At 41.1% G+C, this 10,551-nt stretch overlaps 1 pseudogene; it reads right to left on the bottom strand.

Annotated features, from left to right (window-relative positions):
- Nucleotides 1–8,258: 8,258 nt before the first annotated feature.
- LOC122890166 lies at nt 8,259–9,302 on the bottom strand (annotated as a pseudogene).
- Between the last annotated feature and the right edge of the window lie 1,249 nt (nt 9,303–10,551).

Raw genomic sequence — 10,551 nt, 5'->3', positions numbered from 1 at the left:
GGGTCAAGTTTGAGGGTTTGTTTTATAAACAAGATTTCAGAATTAATTGTGAAAAGATAAGTAACTTTTTAAAATAACTATTATTGTTAATAGACTATTTTTTAGAATAGCTTTGGGTTTACAAAGAAATTGAGCAGATAATACAGAAAGGTCTGATATGGCTCTTCTCCCCTGTACAGTTTTCCCTAGTTATTAACATCTTGGATTAGTGCCATACATTTGTTAGAACTGATGAACCAATATTGATACACTAATATTAAATAAAATCCGTAGTTTACATTAAGATTTCCTGTTTGTTCAGTGAGGTTCTGTGGGTGTTGACAAATGCATAATGTCATGGGCCCACCATTACCATATCATTTGGAGTAGATTCCGTCCCCTACAAACTCTTGGGCTCTACCAATCAGTTCTGCCTCCCTTCCCCTGAACTTCTGACAACCATTGATCTTTTTACTGTCTCTGTAATTTTGCCTTTTCCAGAATGTCACAGAGTTGTAATCTGTTATATAGCCTTTTCAGACTGGCTGCTTTGACTTAACAATATACATTCAAGGTTCTTCCATGTCTTTTGGTGACTTGATAGCTAATTTCTTATTGTTGTTCATTATCATCCACTTGTCTGAATACCCCACAGTTTATTTACCCCTTCACCTTGGCTGTTTCTAATTTTTGCAATTTTGATCAAAGTTGCTACTAACATTAACGTGTAGGGTTTTATGTGGACAGAAGTTTTTACCTCACTTGGGTAAATACTTAGGAGTTCAACTGCTGGATTATATGGTAAGACTATGTTTAGTTTTGTAAGGAAATGCCAAAATGGCTGTATTGTTTTGCATTCCCACCAGCAGTGAATAGAAATTACTATTGATCCGCATCGTCACCAGCATTAGTGTTCTCAGTTTAGGATATCATGTGCTGTAGTTTCACAGATCTCAGTTTTCTCTAATGTCCTTGATCTATCTCCTCTTTTGTCTTCCTTTCTCCCCATTTATGAAACAGAAAGGCTAGGAAGGCTATAGGTAAGTATTTCTCTTCTTCCAGGTTACGTATGTCTCTGGTAATGAATTTTTCCATAGTGAGAAAGACTTTTATGGTGGAGAGGATGTTAGGTTTATTTGTAAATGGTTATCTCCAACCCCCTCCTTCTGCCTGAAGCTCAAGGAGATTTTTCTCCATTCATTCTTCACCACCATAAGCTGGTGAGACTCCCAGAAGTCCAACTCAGGAAAACATGGAGCGGATTTAAGACTGAGCCTCCTGGAGTTTTTAAGTCTTAAACTCTCCACACTTAGCCTCTAGCATTTCACCAGTTTACATTTAACTCTTCCTACCAGTTTAAGGTTCCACTCTCAGTGGCTCTCATTCTATGTGTTTGGAGCTACAGTCTTCCCTGTGACCCCCTTTCTCTGATAAGTCTAAGGATTCTTGATTTCTAGTTCCATTTTTGTCATTGTTGCAAGGGACTATTTAAAGTTCATTATGTGTCATAGCTGAAACCAGGGGCACCATTATTATGCTCTGATACATTGATGTAGCCTCACTTTCTAATATTCCATGAGCCTAAAAAAGTAAGTGACTACAATCTTCTCTCACTCAGGAAAAGTCCCTGGGAGTCTTATCACAAAAGAAAGACATAAACACTAACTTTTTAGTAGCATGTAATTGAGCATATGGGTACTTTGACATGCCAGATAACTTAATGTTGGGAATTTTGAAATAATTTACAAAACTCAACATCTTCATGTAATCTTAGCAAAAGAAAATCTTAAATTCATATTTTGTCAATGTCAAATTTATTAGTTTATCATTCGTTGTCATTCCTATCAGATCCAGTTTTGTTATCCAATTGTTAGAGTTAGTTTTTTTTTTTTCTTTAAAAATTTTATTTATTGGGGCGCCTGGGTGGCTCAGTGGGTTAAAGCCTCTGCTTTCAGCTCAGGTGACCCATGCACTGGGACCACTCTCTCCGAAGTCATCACCACCCCCAGCCCCCAGGAAGTGCTCCACTGTAGGAAAGAAGAGCTGAGGGCCATCTGAGTGTGTCCCATCGGCCTGCTTTCCTTAATGGGCTTGCAAGACACTGGGTCTCTCCTGCAGGCAGGAAGAAGGCATATTGATCATTGTGTCCTCGGATGGGCTCCTGGTATGATCTCAATCACGAATTTCCTTTGTATGTTGTGTTTAGAAGGATAATGATAATAATAAAAACAAACAGAAGAATTAAAAAAAAAAATGATCCCAGGGTCCTGGGATCAAGCCCCACATGGAGGGGGGGTGTCTCTGCTCAGCAGGGAGTCTGCTTCCCCCTCTCTCTCTCTCTGCCTGTCTCTCTGCCTACTTGTGATCTCTCTCTCTGTCAAATAAATAAATAAAATCTTAAAAAAATTATTTGTTCATTTGAGAGAGAGACAGAGCATGAGCAGGGGGAGAGGCAGAGGGAGCGGGAAAAGCCGACTACCCACTGGAGTCTGACCCAGGACAGATGCCAGCCAATCCCAGGACCCCGAGATCACGATTTAAGCCAAAGTCAGATGCTTAAACAACTGAGCCACCCAGGTGCCCCTACAGTTAATTTTAAAGCTAAAAACAGGAGTTTGGGCCTATAAATTACATTGTTGATTCCAAATTAGACTTACCAGTTATTTTAACAAATTTATACATTAAAAAATAATAAACTACGTGTAAAATAGGCTATAATTTGTATTCTTTTACTACCTGTACCATCACACCATTAGTGTATTATTGCTATATCTTTAAAAATGGCACTGATCATTTGGTAAAGAATTTTGAAAATCCTCACCACTTATTTTTTTGTGGGTCTATTTATTTTGTAGGGATTTCCTTCTCTTGAATTCAAGCAAGGGAAGATTGTGAAATCACATTTTTCTTTTATTATTTTTTTTCCTTTTCTCCTCAGTGAGTCTAATCCTCAAAGACAATACCAATACATAGGTTTAAGTTTTTTTCATTTTAACCCTTCTCAAACTCTCCATTCCAAATCCTTGACAAAGTATAAAATAATTTGAAAGAATATTAATAGTATACTTATTTTGTAAGATTTTATTTATTTATTTGACAGAGAGAGACCCAGCGAGGGAGGGAACACAAGCAGGGGGAGTGGGAGAAGCAGGCTTCCCGCTGAGTGGGGAGTCTAAGGGGGCTCGATCCCAGGACCTGAGCTGAAGGCAGACGCTTAACCACTGAGCCACCTAGGTGCCCCAGTATACTTATTTTGTAATAACTCAACCTTGTTATTGGTACCATGTTAACCTATAACTAGTTACTGGGCTTGCTTTTTATTCATCCATCTGTGACAGCAACAATGATTGGAAGAGGAAAAAATAGAAATAAACCTACTATGTGCCTTGCAGCTTATGTATAGTTACCTGTGATCATCACATTTATCATTTGGAGGTATGTCCTAGAACTGTATTCTGAGACTTTGTTAGCAGGTGGATACTGGAAGGATGATATTGTGATACTGGAATCCAGCTCTAAGAAGAAGCTTCAGAGTAAAGAGAGAGAGAGAAGACAGAATAATTGTAAACCCTTCCAATAAGGTATATTCTTCATCTTTAAAATGATTTAGATTTGAATTAGATATCTTGATAAAAACAAGCAAGAATAATTACACAGCAGATAGGCAGAAGGGGCTGGGACCGTGGAATGGAGAGAGCATGGTGTAACAGGTAATAAGTGTGTGTGTGTCAGGAGTCAGGAGCTGGAGCGTGGAAGAATCTGTGGTATTCTAAAAGTCAGGCAGGACGTTGACAGCCTCCACACAGGTTGGGAAAGCACTAAGCCTGTGACAGGTGTTGCCACAAGCCTGGAACTCAGGAACAGGACTAATTCCAGTGACAGAAAAAAACGCAAGTCTAATTCCTATCTGAGAGGAGATAAGGTGCTCAGATGAAGATTCAAATATGTGAAAAAAAATATGTGAGAAATCTGGGACACAAAGCAGGTTTGGGGTCATAAGAAAACGTCCCTTACTTGTTAAACTGTTAAATCATAGCTAAATAACAATATCTAATGTTTCACAAGGGGTTATTGCTTCTCGGAATCTGCTAAGTACCATACATAGATTATCTCTTTTCATCTTCACAATAGCCTTACAAATTAGTACTATTATCCTCACTGTCAGATGCAAAAATTAAGCCCAATGAGTAAGTTATGTTGCACAAATTTATAGCCACTAGGTGGCTGACTTGGGTTTTGAACCTGAATCAATTAATCTAAGAACCCCTGTGCCAAAGGACTGTAGCAGTTAAGTACACTTAATCTCCCTGTACCATCCCTAGCTTTGTCCCTCCACTTCTCACTTCCTCCTCATTCCCAGTGGGATTGGTCTCAGAGCATAGGAAGATGCCACGTGGAAACCAGAAAGATCTGATTGGGATTTAGGGTGTCTTTATAGAACTTCTCTCAGATTCCTGTTGCTGATCTTTGCGATGATACAGAAATCCTTTTGGGGGGGTCAGAGGAGATTGCTTCTTAGACTTCTCCCAGTTGCTTAGTCTAGTCCAGTAATTCTCAACCCTGGTGGCACCTGGTGACATTTAAAATATTGTATTTTTGCATCATGTCTCTTACCTTGTTCCAATTCCTTATAGTTCTATCTCTGATGAAATCACCCAGTTAGACCTGAGTCAGTTTTGAAAGGGGCAAGACATAGTGTCAGAATCATTCTCACCTACCTAAATGCTTTTGCTTCCGTGTGGAGAGCCTTGGGTGTAATTCCCATGTTTGAATTGCATCCAAACCCCCACCCTTTGAAAGGGTGGACCCCACCCTTTCAAGAATCTTTCTTAGATCCAACAAGACCAGGGGACTGGTACTCCAGGAGCAAGTCCTGAAGATCTGAAGCTACGGAAGTAGCTTACACTCATGCAGTTCCACAACGCCTGTGGGTTTCTGCTCTGATCTCCACTCTGTAGTCAGCCCACTTTCTATTACTTCAGCCACTTCTTAGGAAAGGATTCCATTTTGAATCTCAATCCATTCTCTACTTCCTCAATTTCTTGTAGGTTATATAGTTTATATTCTCGAAAGGTCAGAGACAGGGGAGAAGGAAGAAAAATGGTGGTAGATTTGTAGTGTTTATAACAAGGTATTTCCCTTCCTACCTGTTGTAAGTTGAATTGTGTCTCCCCAAAACAGATATGAAAATTCTAACCCTAGGACTTCAGAATGTGACCTTAGGGTCATTACAGATGCAACTAGTCAAGATAATATCTTACTGTAGCGAAGGGCAGTTCCTAATCCAATATGATAATGTCCTTCTAAGAAGACAATGGTAAAGATATGAGGTGAAGACAGAGGTCGGGACTGGAGTTACGGACTGCAAGCCAAGGAACACCAATGCTTGATAGATGCCACCAGAAGGAAGAAGCAAGGAAGGATTCTGTCCACAGTCTCAAAGGAAGCATGGTTTGATGACATTTTGATTTTGGACTCTGAGCCTCCAGAACTGGGAGAGAATAAATTTCTGCTGTTTTAACCTTTTCAGTTTACAGTAGTTGGCTATGGCAGCCCAAGGAAATAAATGTCGTGCCCTGGCTACTTGAAGGTAGAATATAGTTCTCTACTCTGATAATCTTTAAATTGACCATGTAACTTGCTTTGTTCAATTGAATATGAACAGACATGACAATAGGCTATTTCTGAACAAAAGCTTGGAATGTCTTTGTGTGTTTTGGTTGTCAGTCTTGCTCTAATCATCTACCATAAGAACATAATGTCCCAGATAATATCTCTTCCTTCACTTTCAGTCCCCCAACGAGAAGACAGGTAAAATTCAGCAGAGCCCAGCTAAGCCATGATTGAGAGGCAGTCCTCAAGTAGCATGATCAAGAAATTAATTTTTCAGAACGCCTCAGGTGGCTCAGTGGGTCTGAAGCCTCTGTCTTCAGCTGAGATCATGATCTCAGGGTCCTGGGATTGAGCCCCACATTGGGCTCTCTGCTCGGCAGGGAGCGTGCTTCCCCCTCTCTCTCTGCCTGCCTCTCTGCCTACTGTGATCTCTCTCTCTCTGTGAAATAAATAAATAAAATATTTTAAAAAAGAAATTAATTTTTCTCATTGTAAGTCACTGATGTTTTGTAATTGTCTTTTCTTTCCAAAAATGCCAACTAAAATAGGAGTCCTAAAAAATAAAGTTAAATTTTTCCAAATGAACCTGATTAAATAAATAATGGTCACATCAACACAGGCCATGATGTATGTGCTGTAGATTAAGGGAAGAACACTGCATTCTAGCAAAATATTGTAGAGGACAATAAAGTAATCTAAGATTTATGTGCTTTTGCACAGATTTAAGAAAGAAAACTTACTTCTATAGTACATCAAAGGTTTCTTTTATCTAGGAATTATAAGGTATATATACTTAGAAGTACAGAGCTATAAAACTCTATGAAAGTTCAGAGCTGATATTTTGAGGATTGGGCAACAGCAAGTAATCTAATATTTAGAGCTAAGAATATGTGAATAAATATCAAGGTCAGATTAATATTAAAAAGCATTTACCCAGGCAGTGATAGAGAGAATGATCTTTCAGGATTGTAACATTGTAATGTCAAAAAGAAACCCCCAAACCAAAAAAAAAAAAAAAATCTGAACTTAGTAAGAAGGGATATTATTTGAAAGAATTATTGCAAGGTGCTAGGGAGCCTTAGTTGCGGGGGGGGGTGTCTATTACAGTAGGGAGAACATTCTGACTATGAGATTAGCAAGCATTCTAAGAGTAAAGCAAAATAAATACTGTATTATCTGACTTATATGTGAATTGAAAAGTCAAACTCATAGAAAGCAGAGAGAATGGTGGTTACCAGAGGGCTGGAAGTTAGGGGACCATGGGGAGACATTGGTCAAAGGGTACAAACTTCCAGTTTATAGAATGAATAAATTCTGGGGATCTAACATACAAGATGTTGACTATAGTAACTAGCACTGTATTGTATATTTGAAATTTGTTAAAAGAGTAGATCTTCAGTGTTCCCACCACACACACACAAAAAGTGGTTGACTATCTGAGGTGATACAAGTGGTCATTAGCTTGATTATGGTAATCATGTCACAGAGTACACTTAAATCATCACATTGCACACCTTAAATATACACAGTTTGTGTTTGTCAGTTATGCCTCATTAAAGCTGAGAATGGGGGTGGGGGGAGTTACACAAAAGGGATTTTCTTTCATACAAAGTCAACAAGGCTAGAAAGACCCATGCATGGAGTAGTTGGGTGAGAAGGTGGCATTGAGGGAAGAGCCAATAAGAGAATGTTTATCCTGAGGCCAGTCCATCTATTCTCAGAATGGGCTGTTAAGGGAGGGGTTGTTAATTGATTCAAGCTGAAGGTAAGAGAAAGTTCAGACTCCTAGGGGATGGAGCAAACGGTTTTGTTTTGTTTAACTTACTATTGCCAATTTATTTCAAAGGATATTTTAAAGGATACAAATGAACAGCCAGATGAAGAGGTATACAGGGTGAGGTCTGGAAGGGCCTTGAGCACAGGAGCTTCTGTCCCCATGGATTTGAGGTGTGCCCCCCGCCCCCCAGCAGGTGAATGTGTTTACAACCGTGAAGCTCTATGACCCCGTACTTTGAGATTTTTCTGGAGGCTTCATCACTTAGCTGCAATCAATTATTAACTCAATTGCCTGTCCTACTCTCCCTTCTAGAGGATGGGGGATGGGGCTGAAAGATCCAAGCTTCATGGATTGGTCGTTCTGGTAAACAACCCCCTATCCATGAGCCATCCAGGACCCAGCCAGAGTCACCTCATTAGAAACAACCTGCTCTAGTCACCCAGGAAATTCCAATGGATTTAGTCGATGTATGTCAGATGCTTCCATCACTCAGGAAATGATAAAGGTTTTGAGAGCCCTATGCCAGGAACCAGGAGCAGAAACCAATATATATTTTCTATTATTTCATAATGGAGGGAGGGAATCTTAACCAAAGTTTAGTTAGCAAATATTTTGTTCCCATTGATCAATGGGACACTATTTACATGGCAAAGAATAGGAAACCAGAATGTCTGTGTCTTGGCTTGTCTGTAAACAAAGGGCCATCCCTGAGTCTTAATCTGAGTCCTATGGGGAAGAAGTCCTCTTCTTATGGGGAAGAAAAGATTACCTCTTTTTAATGATGGAAAAAGAAGGCTTTATTGATAAATAGGTTACAATGAAATAAACAGAGTGGCAGTTTTTTGGGGAATAAAAACTGGGGTAGGATTTCTGTGTCTCCGCCCCAGCTCTAGCTTTCACCCTCCGCCTTCCTACTGGCCAGTTTGGATGATGAGGCCTTGGTGGGCATGCCCGGCCTCCTCAGGTCCTTGGGAGCCTCTATCTTCCTGGCCAGAGGTTCAGGTACTATCTTAGACCTGCCACCCCTGGACGAGCAGAGGCCTTGGCTTTGGGCCCCTCCATGGCCACATGGGCAATGACCTCTTTAGGGATGAGGTTGTCCTTCTTTTTGGCTGGAGGAACAGCACCATGCTTGCCCTGAGGGACTGTGGATTTTACACTCTGACTCCCAGCTTTTGTCTTCCTGGGGGCCTCACCACCTTGGCTCTTCCTTCTACCTTTGACCTTTGACTTCCCACTGAGCCCAGTGGCACTGGGAGGGGCACATGGGGCCTTGTCTGGCTGTTGGGAGGCCTTCCTGGCCTCACTCACTCTTGCCTCTTGGTCTTTGCTCTGGCCGCCTTTCTTGGGAACCTTCTCTTTGGCTGCACCTGTTTTGGGAGGAGCCATCCTCACCTCTCAAGGCTTCCTTGGGCCCCTTTTCACCTCAGCTGGGTTGGAAGGGCCCTTCTTTGCCTCTCTCGGTTTCTTAGGGACCTTCTCCTTGGCCTCACTGGGTTTCCTGGGAGCTGTCATGGTAGATATCTTTCTGGGTTGGACTTTCCTTTTACGCTTGGGAACCAATTTGAAGCTGCCAGTGGTGCCCCTGGCCTTGGGGTTGGTGGGCCTGATGAGCAGACCGTGGTGCAAGCCCGTGGCCAGGACCTGCTTCAGCAGGTGCTTGAACCGGATGCTGTCCGCCATAGGGTACTTCTGCAGGGTATAAAGCTTGATGGCGGCCACAGAGGTGCCCCAGCACTGCTCTTCCGTCTGCAGTGACTCCAGGACCATGCGCAGCCCAGGAGGGGTGGCGGCGAGGTCCTTGGATGGCACTACGCCTTGGGCCTTGCTCTTCAGATCCAAACAGCCCGGACGACCCCGCTGTGGAGGGCAAGGGGGCTGAAGACGCTGAGGATGTTGAGATGTCGCTGGAGGCAAAGCTCCCAGTAGCCATTGCATGGGTAGACACAGATGCAGACGCTGATGGTCAGACCCCTCCCAAGGGGTTTCTTTGCAGTAAGCCCTTTTCTGGGACACAAAATGGTGAAGGAATTCCTTCAACCTCCCCTCTTTTCCAGGGACGTGGTGTTCAGGTAAAGTTCAATATCATCAGCAATATCACAAAATTATAAATACACTGAGATAAGGAATGAAATGTTCAAGAGGTCACAGTGCCCTCCGTGGTATACTGTATATCACAGGATAGCGAATGAGAACAGACCTGATAATGAGGCTGCCTGCCCTGCTTGCTATGAACTGAGCTAGCCAGGTAATTACTTTAACTAGTATTTCTTAACACAAAAGATTACAACATTTACCTCCCCTACTAAGTGGAAAGGGGTAATTATTATTAAAAATTTCTGTAAACTGAAAAATATCACACATGTTATTTTAATATGTGTAGGATGAACATTGGCTGTAGAGATACAAGGGGACAAGAAGAGCCCCGTGTTCTCTCTTTGCTAGTTTGTTAGAACACATTGCTTCCTCTGCCTTATGCTTGCCTCCACATCTTGCTCAAATAGAAAAGAAATTAAATTTCACTTGCCAGAAATAGTAATTTTGAAATCTCTGCTGTCCAGTACTTATCAAAAGCCTGGTTAGGATAAGCAATATTTATGGAGAGTTGTTGAAGGGAGTGGGTTCTATCTGTTCCTCTGGTAACATTTAAAATGTTACCCTTGGATTAGGCTGGGCCATCAAAGAGCTATGTACTTAAACTGAATTATTTTAGATTGAATGCTTTATGAGCTGCCTTACGAAAAATTATCAAGTGTATGAGTTTGTATCTTCCTGTGTAAAATTATAAAATCTTCCAATTACACAAGTCTTCATTTGCATCCTTTTGTAGGCTTCATGGTTTTTGTTTTTGGTTTTTTTTGTTTTCGTTTTTGTTTTTTTTTATAAGTCTTACATGATTCCAGCAGTGTAGGTAGGCATATTTCATCTTGGTTACTATTATTGCTATGTGAACAGCTGGTTTAATTAATTGTCTCTTCTAGCAGGTGATTCCATGATTATTTGCAAGTTCTTGCACTGAGAGTTGAATTTGGAGCCAGCCTTTCATCTTAGAAGGTAGAACATTGGTGGTAGTTACTAAGCCATCACCAGTGGGCACTCTCCTTGCCCTTCTATCTGCTTCCTCACTATCATATTTGGCTAATCTTAGTTCAAACAAACAAGTTGGCACCAAATGTCATAAG

Source organism: Neovison vison, chromosome 11 (genome assembly GCF_020171115.1).
Source record: "Neovison vison isolate M4711 chromosome 11, ASM_NN_V1, whole genome shotgun sequence".
NCBI lineage: Eukaryota > Metazoa > Chordata > Mammalia > Carnivora > Mustelidae > Neogale > Neogale vison.
Note: the sequence above shows the minus strand (reverse complement) of the source record. Positions and strands in the feature narration are given on the sequence as shown.